Below are 15505 nucleotides of genomic sequence, written 5' to 3' on the forward strand. Positions count from 1 at the left end.
GTCTAGAACAAGAAGACCCTTAGAGAGCAGTTGGTTCAAACCCAACATCATACAGGGAAACACGGGCTCAGAGAGGGACGGATGTTGATTCAAGCTCACACAGCAAAGGGAACAAACCGGAAGTCACTCAGCTCTCTGGATCCCCAGCCCAAAGCCCTCAATGCCACCCCAATGCATCCTTCTCAACACACTGTCTGGTGCCAGACAAGGATTTCTGGAGGCATTTCTGGGGCTTGGACCCAACCCAGTGGGCTCATTCTTTGCAGCTATGCAAAGATCCTGTGTTTACACACAAGCTTACTGCCATCATTCTGCTTCTTGGGTACAAGACGGCTTTGCCTGGAGGTCCCAGACAATCACCTCCCCGACAAAGGGTGCCAGCCTTGCTGGGTCCCTGTTCCAGCTCCTCACTGGAGTTTTCTGACCTACCTGCCCTCTGACTCTTCCATTCCTCCCTTGGAGTTGGGGTTCACACCACCTCCCCAAGCTCATTCCAATAACCTCCACAGGACTTTCTCTTGAGTAAATGACCTGGGGGAAAAAAGAGGAAAAGCTGGGCTATTTCACCATCCAGCAAGGTGAACTCAACCAAATTATCTCCTTCAGGCCACAAACAGGTTTCAGCACCTGTGTTTAATGAGGTCTTATTTTTTGAGCCAGAGATCCTGCTTGGATGGCTAGGTACTTCAATGCACTGGGTCTCAGTTTCCTCATCTGTCCAATGAGCATGTCCTGCGGATCCCTGAGTGAGGGTTCAGCCTGGATCCTGGCACAGAGTCAGATCTCAGCAGATGCAGCCAGCGCCACGACATGCTGGGACCTCTGTGAGACGCAGGCTGCCCACCAAAATGCTGGCTGTTTTGCTGGTTCGTGGTGCCATTTCCCACACATTAGCCTGCCTAAAAGTCATCCGGGGAGATTGTGAAAATCTACAACCTACAGACTGCTAGATCATCCTGCCCCCAGAGTCTGGGATGGGGTCTGGGAACCTGCGCTTTTGCCAACTCCTCCTGGGTGGCTGAGGATGCCAAAGGCCATGTCGTCAAAAGGCACAATGTAGGTCACTGCATCCTCAGGTGACCCCACCGCAGCGATGTGGCCTTTGAGAAGCAGATTGTGCCAGCCCGATTCCACATCCCTCCATGATGATGTGACAGAACAGGGAGCTGAGGATGTAGGTGGCCTTTGGGACGTGTTCTTCATCTAGGGGGGAGGAAGGTATGAGAGAAGCCGGGACTTTCAGGGCCCTGCAGGTGAAGCACACCTGGGTGCTGGGACACTTCCTTGCTTGTCTCAAGGACAGTTGTGGCTGCGCCTCAATTCCCAGGCCCCACGGGACAGTCATTTCTGTTTAGCCCAGCTCCACTTTAGGACCCCCAGATATGTGCTTGTTTTACTCATTCTGTCACTCACTCACTCAATCAACAAACACAACACAAGCCCCTCCTTGGTGCCTGAACTTACATGTGTTTGATGCTGGACTTTACGGCAACAAAAACATCGTGACCATCCACTTCTCACTTCTCTGAACCATCTGTAAAAGGGCAAAACAATAACACATACTTTAGAGGGTTGCCGTGAGGATTCAGTGAGATAAGGCATGGGAAACGCTCAGGCCCCCTGAGCGCTTCCTGTAGTATGTGCTTCACACATGCCATCTTATCTGTCCCCTGAACCCCCTCCACTCTCTATATCCCAGGAGCAATGAACTTTCCTCAGTTCCTCAGGGGCCCTGTTCTCTCTTGCCTCCAGGCCTTTGCAATGCTGTTCCCTCTGCCAGGAACACTCTTCCACTCTCCGAGCTCCCCTTCCACCTACATACACACTACCTGGCTAACCCGTCCTTGAGGTCTCTGATGTCACTTCTTCAAGGGAGCATTCCCTGACTGCTGCCCACCCCCCCCCCCACTCGTTGAGGCCCCCCCCCCCCCCCATGCATTCCTACAGCACAGTCTTTCTCAACCTCGGCGGCACTTTTGACATTTGATCTACACAATTCTTAGTTGTGGAGGCTGCCTGTGTATTATGGGATGTTTATCAGCACCCCCAGCCTCTATCCACAAATGCCAGTAGCACCCCCCAAGCTTTACAACCAAAAGCATCTGTAGACATTTCCAAATGTGCAGTGGGGGAAGCAAGACCCACTGGGTCAGCGTCTTGTTCCTCCACCATGAACACACAGCCGGCAGGTCACTGCGTGCTCAGCATCTGTCCTCCCCGAGAGACTAAGCTTCACGAGGGCAGGAGCTGGGATTGCCCTACCCACTGATGAATCCTCAGCACAGAACTCACTTGCAGGCAAAGCACTGACACTCAAGAAACGCTTTCTGAATGGACAGATGGACAGAGAGACGGATGCATGAAGTGATTCACCCGAAGTCGCACTCCTAGCAGACGGCCCTGCTGGACTTCGAACCCATTCTCTGCCGGCGGGGCCCGCACTCTTTCTACTTTACTGTCTGGAGCTTTTTTTCTTTTTTTGCGGTACGCGGGCCCCTCACCGCTGCGGCCTCTCCCGTTGCGGAGCACAGGCTCCGGACGCGCAGGCTCAGCGGCCGTGGCTCACGGGCCCAGCCGCTCCGCGGCGTGTGGGATCGGGGCACGAACCCGTGCCCCCTGCATCGGCAGGGGAACTCTCAACCACTGCGCCACCGGGGAAGCCCCCCCTGCCTTTTTGTTCTATTTGCGCTCTCAAAGGATTGGCTGGTGCCCGCCCACATTGGGGAAGGCAATCTGTTTTACTCAATTCACCAATCCAAATGCTAATCTCTTCTGGAGACAACCTCTCAGACACAATCAGAATTCCGTTTTACCAGCCACCTGGGCATTCCTTAGCCCAGGTAAACTGACACCTCTTGGTACAACCAAGACGGTCTGCATGTTCCTTAAACTGTGATAGATTGTATTTTCCAAAGAGGACCACAACAGTATCTCCCAGCCCACGCGCTCTTCTTATAATGTGACGCTGACATTCTTCCCATTGAGAAGCGGGGTTTATGTCCCCTCCCCTTCAAACTAGGTGGGCTTCTCCGACTGTTTTGACTAACGGAGTTCAGCAGAGACAACATTTCACTTTGAGGCTTGGTCCTAAACGGCATTATAGCTTCCACCTGGGTTTCTTTAGACGGTCACCTTTGGAGCCCTTAGCTGCTATGTAAGCCAGCTAATGGCCCTGAGGCTGCCATGCTGTGAGGAAGCCCAAAGTAGCCCATGCAGACAGTCCACAGGAGAGGCCCTGAGACTGCGTGAATGGAGAGAGAGAGAGAGAGAGAGAGAGACAGAGAGAGAAAGGGAGAGGGAGGCTAGCTTCTAGCTGCTCCAGCCCCGCCCCCACTGTCCCAGCTCAGCCACTCTCTCCCTCTCACTGCAACCCTATGAGACACCCGAAACCAGAACCATCTAGCTGGGCCTTTCCTGATTTCCTGACCCACAAAAACCATGAGAGAGAATAAATTAATTGTTACTATTTTAAGCCACTAAATTTGGGGGTGATTTATTATGTGGTAATAGCTAGCCAGAACGCTTGCCCTGGCCATTTTCAACCCCACAGCTGTCCTCACTCAATCCCTCCTGCCTGGTATACTCTTTGCTTTTCTTTTTTCCTTTTCATTACTTCTTCACTGGATTCAAGCATCTTTCTTTGAGGCCCAGCTGAGGATACTCATCTTCCATGCAGACCTCCCTGAATGCTTCCGTTCTTGGCCTCACTCCCTACATTACTCCCTGTGGCACTTACCATCCCTACTGTTCATCTGGCACTTAGCAGATGGATTGCTTTTATAAGCGTTGTCTTTCCTGCCCATCTTCAGGGACCAGATCTTTTCTGGCCATCCCCTGAACCCAGTATCGAATGAGTCCCATAACCCAGTGCTGCCCATGAGTGAGATGCCCACACACACTCCTGCATAAAAGCGCCTCCATGTCCATGGCTGGACTGGTGCTTGAAGGTCATGGAGAAATCAGGAGAAGCAAAGAAGACCCTGCAGGTGACTAAAGGGGGCGATCAGCAGGTCCAGAGAAAGAGGAAAGAAATGAGGGTCACTTGTCCCAGAGAAGAAGACTACAAAATATCCAGCTGGGTTTCAGCTAGTGGTGAGCTGGGCTGAGGGGCACCGGGTCTTAGAGATAAGTGATGTTATAGCTCCCAGCTACTTAAATAACACAGGGGGCTTGTTAAATTACAGTTTTCTGGGCCTCATCCCAGACTTGTGATGGAGCCTATAATTCTGCATTTTAAAGAAGCATCCCAGCTGATTCTTGTGATAAGGAAAGTCTCAGAGATATCACTCCATGTTGAGAAGACAACGTGTATAAACTAGAGTGAGAGGTGTCAAGCTTTCATTCACTCATTCATTCATTCATTCATCAAGCATTTAATGAGCACCTACTATGGGTCAGGCCACGTGTTAGGTGCAACGGAATGAGTAACAAACAAAACAGACAGTTTCTGCCTTCTGGGAGCCTACAGTTTAGTGGACAAGACTTTAGCGACTTAGTGACATAGATCCATTAATTAATAAGTGCTAAGAAGAAGTCAAGGTTACTATAAGCATGTAAGCAGGAAACCTAAAGAAGAGATTTTTTTTTCTGTCCATACAGCATCTGTATTTTTTTTTCTAAGCACATGACCTAAATTCCACCAATCAAATGCTCCCACTTAGGAGTTTTTATATATGGAGTGAGGGAACAAAGGAGCAGACAGAGTAGGTGATTCATCCTGAAGGGGCAGGAGGAAAGCACAGATTATCAGGCTAGCAAGCAGAGCTTTCCACAGTGGTTGCATTCTGTACTAGTTATCTACTGCTGCATAACAAATTACCCCAAACTGAGCAGCTTAAAAGAACACACACATTTATGATCTCATTGTTTCTGTGGGTCATGAATCCAGGTACTGCTTAGCTGAGTCCTCTGGCTCAGGGTCTCTCATGAGGCTGCAATCAAGGTATCAGCCAGGGCCCCAGGCTTCACCAGGAAAAGATCAGCTTCCAAGATCATTCAGGTGCAAGATTTGGTTCCACAGAGGGTGTTGGATGCAGGGCCTTGGTTCCTCAGTGGCTGTGGCTTTTCCACGGGGCAGCTCTCAACACAGCGTCTGCCTTCCAGCAGAGCAAGCACTTGAGAGCAAGAGAGGAATCAGGAGCCTTTTTATAACTGAATGTAAGAATTAACATGCCCCTATCACTTTCTACAATAATCTATTCATTAGAGGTGAGTCACTAAACCCAGCACACACTCCAGAGGGGAATACACAAGGCTTGGATACAAAGAGGTGGGGGTCACTGGCGCCACTGTATAATCTGCCTACCGCACACCCAATGGATCCTATGATTGGATTTGGGATGTTTCCAGTGTCTTCCTCCCTTGATCCCAGCCCACTCCCAAAGACCCCCTCTCCAGCCTTCCAGGAGATTCCATATACTGCCTGAGGTCCTCTTCTGCTTAATCCTTTCCTGGTGTCTGTCACTGGAAATCAAGTATGTTGACTGAATGGGGATTTCCAGGCAGGGGTAAGGATTTGGTGTCCTGTTAGGCAAATGAGTAGAGGGATGCTGTATTGGTTTCTTAACTAAGTACAAAGTACCACACACTGGGTGGCTTAAACTACAAAATTTTATCCTCTCTCAGTTCTGGGGGATGGAAGTCCAAAACCAAGGCCATGCTCTCTCTGAAATCTACAGAGGAGAATCCTTCCTTGCCTCCTCCTAGCTTCTGGTGGTTTGCCAGCAAACACTGACATTCCTTGGCTGGCAGCTGCAGCACTTCAACCCGAACCCTCATCATCACATGGCCTTCTCCCATGTAAGGGTAAGGTCCCACCCTACCCCAGTATGACCTCATCTTAACTAATTATATCTACAACGATCCTGTTTCCAAATCAGGTCACATTCTGAGGTACTGGGGTTAGAACTCCAATATGTCTTTTGGGGGATACAATTCAACTCATAACAAATGCCAAGACCCAGAAACACAGTAGGTGCTGGGCAAGTATTGATGGAATCAATGGATGAATAACATTGGCAAAAACGGCTCATCCATCCAATCAACTAATATTTATTGAGCACCTACTATGTGCCAGCCACTGCTCAAGGTGCTGGAGACACAGCAATGACAAAACAAAGTCCCTGCCCCCACTGAGGTTCCATCTAGTGGCAAAGATGGACGACCAATAAAGAAATATGTGATCTAATGGCAGGGACCATTAGGTGTCACAAGGAAAAATAAAGCAGGAAGAGAGACTCACGGGACAGGGATGTGGGGAGCAAAGGCCTCTCCATGGAGGTGACATTTGTCTTCATTTTTGAAATCTTGTCCAGAGCTGGGCCCAGAACAGCACATGGGAGAAGACAGGGACTGAGTCTCTGGGGCTGAGAGCTGGGTAACTGGGAATTGTGAGGACGGTGGTAGAGATGGGTCACAGGTTAGGGCATGCCTTGACCCAAGAGGATAGCAGAAGCCCAGTTCTCGAAGGGACCACATGATCAGTGTGAATGTAGCAGGATGGTCAGCTTGGGGTCTGGCCCCTCCTGGTGACAGGTTGGGAGGGACTATGGGGCAATAATGATAAAGACGATGATGACGATGATAGCACCTGTCGATTACTCCATGTATTAAACATCTTACATAATCTTATTTAGTCCTCACAATGACCCTGTTAGTTAGGTACTATGACCTCTCCCATTCTAAAGATGATGAAATCGAGGCCCAGAACGAAGGAGCAACTTGCCCCATGTCCAACCTGTGCCCCAGGCCTCACAGTGGCAGAGGTAAGATTCAACCTCAGGATAGTCAGACTCCAGAGTCTCAGTCTCAAATGCAGATGTATGCGGGGAGTGTGGGTTAAGAGACTGCAGGTGTGAGCACTGGGAGGCTTCCATAGTAGAGAATTCAGGCACAATCAGTTTTACCAGTGTTTTGGTTTACAAGGAGAAGAAACTGAGCTTCACATCCATGGTGGACTGAGCAAGAAGCAGACACAGCTTAAGCAGAGCTCACCTCAATTGATCACGTATGTGATCATGGGCAACAGCAAAAGGTAACAAATGGAAAGAACAGTGTTAGAAGATGTACACTACTAGATATCAAGATATATGATCAACTTGCAGTAATGAAGACTGTGGTATTAAAACCCAGGTAGGCAAATAGGCCAGTGGAATGGGATAGATCTCAACAAACAGAGCTGGATTAACTGAGTAATCACATGGGGAAGAATGAGCCCAGATGCCTACCTTACACCACAGTCAAAAATTAATTCCAGCTGGACTCTGGATCTAAATGTGAAAGATAAAACGAAGCAGTGTTATTCAAAATAGATAAAAATTAGAAACAACCTAAATTTCCATCAACAGTAGGATAGATAAATAAATTGTGGTATACTCACAAATACTGAATGGAAAACATTTACTACTGCATGTAACAACAATCCCACAACCATAACGTTGAATGAAAGAACTTGGACACAAAAAGCTATATCCCATGACTCTACTTATACTAAGTTCAAATAGGCAAACCTAAGATCCAGCCAGGGAAGACCTTCTCACACACAGGGCAACAAGTAGAGTACTCAGAAGGCTATTTCCTTGGTAGTGGGGTCAAATTAGTCCTAGACTAAAGGATGTTCTGTTTCCACACAACAAAGCTTAAAGGTGAGCTGCAGAGGTATCAAACTGTTTCCTGCTAACTTAACTGCATCTCAGAACAAAGCTCAAAAAGATTTAAAGAAAATTCAAGAAATTCGTCACTCAACATTAAATCCACAATAACTTTTTAAAAAAATTACTAGGCATGCAAAGAAGCAGAAAAAATGTGAGCCATACTAAGGAGAAAACGAATCCAACTGAAACAGATCCAGAAATAATGCAGGTGAGAGATTTGGTAGAATAATATTAAAACAGCTATTTGAAAATACTCTGTATGTAACAAGAAGATAAAGGAAAGAATAGGCATGTAAAGGAGAGATATGGAAGATATAAAAACTCCCAAATCAAACATCTAGTGATTAAAAGTAGAATGTCTGGGATATGGATGGGATTTACAGCAAGTTAGTTCCAGCAGAAGAAAATATTAGTGAACTTTATGAATAGCAGTAGAAACTACCCAAAATGAAATACAGGGAGAAAAGAAGAAGGAGGAGGAGGAGAAGGAAGAAGAAGGGGGGGAGAATAAAGCACCTGTGAGCTATGAAACAAGGGGCCTAATATTCATATAATTGGAGTCCTCAAAGGAAAGAAAAAAGAGGTTGTTAGAGGGACCAAAAAAAAAAATGTTCTAAGAAATAATGGTCAAACATTTTAAAATGTTGATGAAAACTATTAATCCACAGATTCAAGAAACTCAACCAACTGCAAGCAGAGGAAACAAAACTACACCATAATCTGACTGCTTAAAACTAGTGATAAAGAGAAAATCTTAAAAGCAGCAGGAGAGAAAGCACACACTGTGTATGGAGAAACAATGGAAAGAAAAGAATAACAGCAGACTTTTCACTGGAAACAATGAAAGCTAGAAGAAAGTGGAACAACATGATTAAAGTACTGAAAGAAAAGATTGTCAACCTATAATTCCACCCACAGTGAAAATGTCTTTCAAAAATGAAGGAGAACAAACAACAAGGGTTGGTGAAGATATGGAAAACTGGTACGTTGCTGATGAGATTGTGATATGGCACAGGTGCTATGGAAAGAAGTCTGGCAGCTCCTCAAAAGGGTAAATATAGAGCTACTATATGACCCAGCAATTCCACTCCTAGGTATATACCCAGGAGAACTGAAAACAAATTTCCACACAAAAACTTTTACAAGCATGTACATACATAACAGAATTATTTGTAAGAACCAAGAGTGAAAACAACCCAAATCTTCATCAACTGATGAATAAATAAACAAAATGTGGAATATTCCTATGATGGAATACTTGGCCATGAGAAAAATGAAGTACTGATTCATGCTATAACATGGATGGACCTCAAAAACATACTAAATGAAAGAAGTGAGACATAAAGTGACACACATTATGTGTTTCCAATTATATGAAATGTCCAGAGTGGGCAAATCCATAGAGACAGAAAGTAGATCAATAGTTGCTGGGGAGACGAGGGGAATGAAGAGTGAGTGAGTGAGTGCAAACAGGTATGGGGTTTCTTTTGGGGGGGTGATAAAAATGTTCTAAAGGTAGACAGTGGTGATTGTTGAATTGTACACCAAATTTTACATTTTAAATGGGTGAATTTTATATGTAAATTATGTTTCAATGGAGCTGTTATTTTGAAAAAAGACTTTTTTCAGACCCTTTTTTTCAGACTCCATCACAAGCACCTCAAGAAATGTTAAAGGAACTCCTTTAGGTAGAAGGGGAATTATATTCAGATGGAAAATATGGATCCATACAATGGAATGAGGAGTACTGGAAATGAGAAACAGATGGGTTAATAAGAAATATTCTTTAAAAAATCTCTTTAAAAGATAATTAACTGTTTAAGGCAAAAATAATAATTTATTGTGGGTTTACAAAATAAAGTGAATAAAATGCATGGCAGCAATAGCTCAAAAGCCAAGAGGGGGAAAATGAAATGTCCTGTTGTAGATTCTTCCATCCCATGACAAGTGGCATACCTGAATGGAGACTGTGATAAGTTAAAGATGTAGTACATAAACCCTAAATCAACTACTTAACAATTGGGCATATAATAAGCCAACAAGGGAGATAAAATAGAACCATAAAAATAGTTGATTGGGCAAAAGAAAGAAAAAAACAGAAAAGGGGGGGGAATAAAGAATGGGTAGGACAAACAGAAAGCAACAGCAAAATGGTAGATTTAAACCCAATCTTACCAATAGTCACATAAAATTTAAATAGCATAAACACCCCAGTTAGGAAGTAGATATTTTCAGACTGGATAAAAAAGCAAGACCCAACCATATGTTGTCTACAGCAACCTACTCTGAATATACAGATACAAATCCGTTTAAAGGGAAAGGACAGGAAAGGATCTACCAAGCAAAGACTTATTTAAAGAGAACCGAGGTGGCTATATTAATATCCTGCAGTGAAGCAGGATTCCTCGGGGAAAACTGGTTAAAAAGTGGCTTCCTAGGTTCTATGTGGGGACGGGACCACCCCACAGGGCTAGGAGGTTGTGGACCTCAAATGCCAGGCTGAAGAGGTGGCATGGACCAGGCAACAGATTCCCTGCAGGGTTTGGAATGCATGGGGGTGGGGGACTGGAGACTGAGACACAGTTAGGCAAGGGGTTATGGAGGCTTGCACTACTACAGAGGCAGCTAGAGATGCGTGATGTGTTTAAGAGACCTCAAAGGAGGGACTGAAAGGCAGAAGGTGGAGGACAGGAGAAGGAGGAGAGAATTTGAGCCAAAGGGACCAGGAGACACGTCCATAACATAAAAATGGGAAAATGAGGAGGAGGAATGGTTAGTGGGTGGGAAGATTCAAGTTGGAGGAAGGATGCTGACCCATTTAGCATTTACTGTCATCTATTATATGACAAGCTTTGAGCTGTTGGCACTGGGGAGAGTTCAGAGATAGGGAAGGCTCAGATCCCACCTTCCAAAAGCAAAATGTTAAGTGTGTATTACCAGCATCTGTATTATCCCAACCTGCATTATGAATCTCTAAGAATGCTCCAGAATGCAACATTTCCCAAACTCATTCGACCATTTAAAGAGCAGAAGCATAGCAGCAGTTGTCAATTATTGAGCGCTCGCTGCATGCCAGGTGCTTTCCCTGCAGCCGGGCTTTCAGGGCATCTCTAAGATGTCAGGGCTCTCCCTCACAAAATCCCAGGTGCACGTTTCTCATTCCTACAAATGTCCATCCTTCCCCATGATAAGGTGCTGGAAGACAGGGAATAAATGTCAAGTCCTTTTGGGAGGAAAGAAGTGGCAACTTGGATAGGTAAAGCATACCACTGGTGAGCCCAACTGAGTAAGGGTCTCTAACTCAGCTCTGTACCCTCTTCGGTGGGTCCAGGAATTCCCTTGTCAATTTCCCAGCCACTGGCCACCTGCTGGTGCTGGTGGTGTTAAAACAGCAGCAGCAAAGTGAGCTCCAGGAGATGGCCACCCACGTTTAGGAGAGGTTTCCCTCATTTCTTCCCCTGTGAGGTTGTAGGAAAATTATACCCATTTTACAGATGAGGAAAGGCTTATGGGGGTTGAAAGAGTTGCCCGAGGAAACACTGTTAGTAAGTGGTAGGATGTGAACCCAGGTCAGTCTGACTGCAGCATCCAGCCCCTTCCCTCCTGCACAGTGAGGCTTCTTAGGGTCCGCGGGTTAGAGCAACACAGTTTGCAAATGCCCCTCTGCAGGATAATAAATTCACGGTCCTCTTACACAGAGAAAAAGGGCAGGAATACAAGATAAGCCTGCAATATCTTGTGCCAGAAAGTAAAGACGTATCCAGAGAATGTGGGGGGGGGGCACATGAAAAGGACACAGGAGCCAGTGTGAAGGAGCTCCCGCTGGCCAGACCTGGGACCACTTGAGCATCAAAATAAACAATCACCGTAATAGACCATAACCTATTAAATACGATGGGAATCCATGCGTCCACACTGAGTCCACACATAAATGAGTGAGTAAATGGGAAAGGAGAAAGCTTTTCCATATGGCTGGATTGCCAATCGATAAATTTAGAAAGAAAGGTAGAGTCAGAAAATCACCATTTGGCAACCGTCTTAGCACTAATACTTGATTCAGGCAAGAATCAAGTATTGATTCTGATGTGGGAGCTTGTGGTGAGGTAGACAGCATCCTTGTTTGTAAGAAATACAAAATATTTGGGGGTGACAGGGTATCATGTTAGCAAATGGTTTGGGGGAAAAGCTCTTTGTACTACTGCTGCAACTTTCTGTAAAATTTGAAATGATTCCATAAAAGAAAAAGGAAACAAAGCTACTTTGGGGGAAACTTTCCTCGGCTATTATAGAATGAAGGTGTTTGCACGGGGGAAGGAGATGGGGCACTTTCTGAGGAGACCCACAGAAAGGCTTTCCTTTCCCCTCCCAGGCAGGCAGGCAGGCGTTGGGGGTGCTTTCCAGGTTCCTCCCACCTTGGGCAGCGTCAGCAGCTGCAGGTATGTCAGGAAAAGGCCTGGGGCTCACTCCAGAGACCTAGGTTTGAGGCCAGCCTTCGCCTGCACACCTGCAGCAATGCCGAGCTCACCACCTGTGTGGTAAGCTGACTGTCATCATTAGCAAGTTCTTCCTCTTGTAGCCGACAGCTCAAGTCTGAGGGAGGCTGATCTGCACCCTAGAAGGACTGGGTCCCTTCTGACTGAAGCATCAGGTCAGTTTTACTGGCAAGTGTTCCCATTCCTTCAGCCTCCCAATGTGGGGTTTGCAGTGATGGCGCCCCCTTGTGTCCAAGAAAAGAGGTGCAGTTGCCTTAAGCCAAGATCCTTCCAGCAGGGGAGAGAGGCATGATACCTCCGCACCGTCCCCACCCTAAATTTACTCCTCCTTGGACCAGCCAGCCCACTTACTCCCATTCATTTAGGATTTAATTCTTTATTTTGTTTGTTTGTTCATTTATTTGTTCATTCAAGCAATCACTGCTCTCCACGTGGCTGTGCCTTACCCAGGAAGTACGAATATGGGTCATTCCCTGGACTTAACATCAAAGAGCTCTCAGTATGATAAAGGGACTGATTACTGCACCACATCAGGACCTGTGCCCTGTGCTAAAGGTAAGTGCAAGGGGCTCTGGGAGCACCCAAAACAATCTGGGAAGTCTTCCAGGATTCAGTCTTTCCACAATTTGTCTCCTTTCTGCCCCCTGCTGTCACCAGCCGGGAGCTCTCCAAAGCCCATACCCTCTTCTCGGGGGCTACTGGCTCTGTCTAGGCCTGGCTGACAGAGGGCCACTCTCCCGGGGTCCTACACCTGGCCACAGAGGCTTCACAGCTCAGCGAGTCCCTCCAGGCAGCCCTGAGGCATAACTTCCCCTGCTGGTTATAGTACTGATGACAACAACGATATTTATATTAATAATAGCAGTTACCATTTAGTGAGTCTTAGTTCGTTTCAGGCGCCACGCTCAGAGCTGTACAATATTATGCCATGTAATCCTCCACTACCGCTGAGATTATTCCCATTTTACAGATGAGTAAACTAAGCCTCAGTGAAGTTAAGGAGGGAATCTCGCTGATCACCTTCCAGTCACTGAGTCTGAGGCTCCACGTGGTCTGCACTCATTTTCCCCATTTCCTCCCTGCTGTTCCATCCCTGGAAGGTTCCCACTTACCTCAGAGATCAGCTCTGATCCCATCACCTTGCACATTCTGGGGGCCTGGCTCCCTAGTACTTTGTAAGCTAAACTATTATTGGACATCTCCTCCCATCTCAGAGGAGACCGGGGAGAACCACAAGCTGGCAACAGCAGGGCCGGGACGTGCACTGGGATCAAGGACTTTTACATTTCTCCGTGTCCCCCATGTCCATCCTCCTTGGTGGAGGCTCAAGGAATATCTGTTGCTTTAAGGAAAGTGCCTCTTGTTTTAACACCTGATATTGGGCCAGAGCCATCAGAACTCTTATTTCCAATGCCCAAGCTGATTTTGGTTTTGATATCTGGCTGAACTCCTCCTGTGGTGCCAGGGGGTATGGAGCTGGCCATCACGGGGCAGCGGTGGACATTTCCTAGGGCCCGGCCTGTGCCGGGCTTGGTTACATTCATCACATCGGCAATTCCTCACCACGGCCCTTCGTGGAGGAGTGGGGTCTCAGAGGTGAGAACCGTGGTGCCCTGGACACTCTTGGGTCCGCTCTCCAGGCTCTCCCCTTCTTCCTGCTCCTCTAGCACGCCATGCTCATCCCTGTGCACAGACTCTGCCCTCTGTTCATTCCCCAGAACCTTCTCCTGACCGGCTCCTGCTCGTCATTCAGGTCTCAGCTCAATGTCACCTGCTCTGACCACCCTGCCTGTCCCATGTCACCCTCTGCCCCACCTCCCTGTTCAGCCTTCTTTGTGGCACCGACCATGTGCTGAAATCCTCGTGCGTTCCCGCTTGCCTGCTCACCGACTTTATCTCCTGCAGACACATGAACTCCACGAGGGCAGGAACTCTGCCATCTGCACACCCAGGGTCCAGAACAGGGCCTGGCACATCCTAGGTGCTCAGGAAATATTTGCTGGGCGAATCGAATTGCTTGCGACCCCTCTCCACCTGACCTCTGATGACTCTTTCACAACCCCGCCTTCATGCCTCTCTCTGCTGCCACTCTAGCCAAGACCCTAGTCATTGGTGATGCTACCCGTAGCCACTCAGGTGTTCAGGCCGCCCTGGAGAGTTGTCTTTCGGACCACACTTCCGTTCACACCCCTCCCCTCTTCAAAACATTCTTATCATCATTATCATTAGGGCTCTTATTTGATGAAGACTGAACCCATCATCATTGTTGGATTAAAAATCCCCTCTGTGTCCCAAGGTTTGTATGATTTCACTTCATAGGTGGGGACACAGAAACTCAGAGAGGTTAGTGACTTGACCAAGCTCACACAGCTACTAAGTGGCAGCACTGGGATTTGAACCCTGGACAGTGTGATTCTCAAGACCCCCACTCTAGGCCACTGTGTCCTTCTATAGTGCTCGGCCCTAGCTACCATCAAACTGAAGCATGCATCAGAACCCCTGGAGGCCTCATTAAAGCACAGATGCCTGAGCCCCAGACCCCGAGTGTGCGATTCAGAAGGTCTGGGGCACTGCCTGAGAATCTGCATTTGCTAGCACATGCCCAGGTGAGGTTGCTGCTGTGGACTCATGCTGTGAGAACTACCGACCTAGAAATATGGTATCTGTGGTTTCAGGAGGTTCGTGGAGCTCCTGTAGCCTCTCACGCACTTTGGGCAGTGGGAGGGTCCATGGACCACACCTGAGTCTCAGTCCCTGCTCCCTTTGCAAATCTGACTCTTCCTTAATAAAGTTAATTATCTGACCTTGAAACATACCATAGCTGATACTCCATGGGAAGGCCTCTGCTTGTCTAGCGACACAATGATAAATATAGGGTCTGGAGCGATTTTTCTCGGAGGTTTCGTGTCAGTATTTTAACAATCGTTGAACAGAGCCTTGGGAGCCAATTATAGAACTAAGACAGTTTTTTTTTTTTTCCTAAAACTACTGGGTTTCCAACTCCTAAAACTCATGGGCATCTTATACTGATGGGTCCAGAAGGGTTTTGACATAGTTTCCCCCAAGTGTGAGCGGTGCATAGAATTTGAAATCTTGTTCCAGGAAAGCAGATGCACTGGTGCTCCACTCCTCCTCTTCCTCCTCCTCCTCCTCCTCCTCCCCCTCTTCCTGTTCTCCCTCCTCCTCCTCTTCTTCTTCCTCCTTCCCCAACTCCTCCCTCCACCCTCCTCCACCTTCCCCCTCCCTCCTCCTCCCCCTACCCTCCTCCTCCCTCCTCCTTCTATTCCTCCCCCTCCTCCTTCTCTTCCTCCCCCTCCTCCCTCCTCCCTCCCCCTCCTCCCCCTCCTCCTCCCCCTCCTC

At 47.3% G+C, this 15505-nt stretch overlaps 1 long non-coding RNA gene across 1 annotated transcript in view; it reads right to left on the reverse strand.

The window, feature by feature from the left end:
- Nucleotides 1-451: 451 nt before the first annotated feature.
- LOC114907017 overlaps nt 452-15505 on the reverse strand; it is a 47156-nt gene continuing 32102 nt past the window's right edge. The window contains exons 2-3 of the long non-coding RNA XR_003796604.1: nt 1465-1534; nt 452-531 (exon numbers count right to left, since the gene is read on the reverse strand). This is a non-coding gene — a long non-coding RNA (uncharacterized LOC114907017). The remainder of the gene's footprint in view (nt 532-1464; nt 1535-15505) is intronic.

Source organism: Monodon monoceros, unplaced genomic scaffold, assembly GCF_005190385.1.
Source record: "Monodon monoceros isolate NGI ecotype Baffin Bay Population unplaced genomic scaffold, NGI_Narwhal_1 Super_Scaffold_3, whole genome shotgun sequence".
In the NCBI taxonomy this organism is placed as follows: Eukaryota; Metazoa; Chordata; class Mammalia; order Artiodactyla; family Monodontidae; genus Monodon; species Monodon monoceros.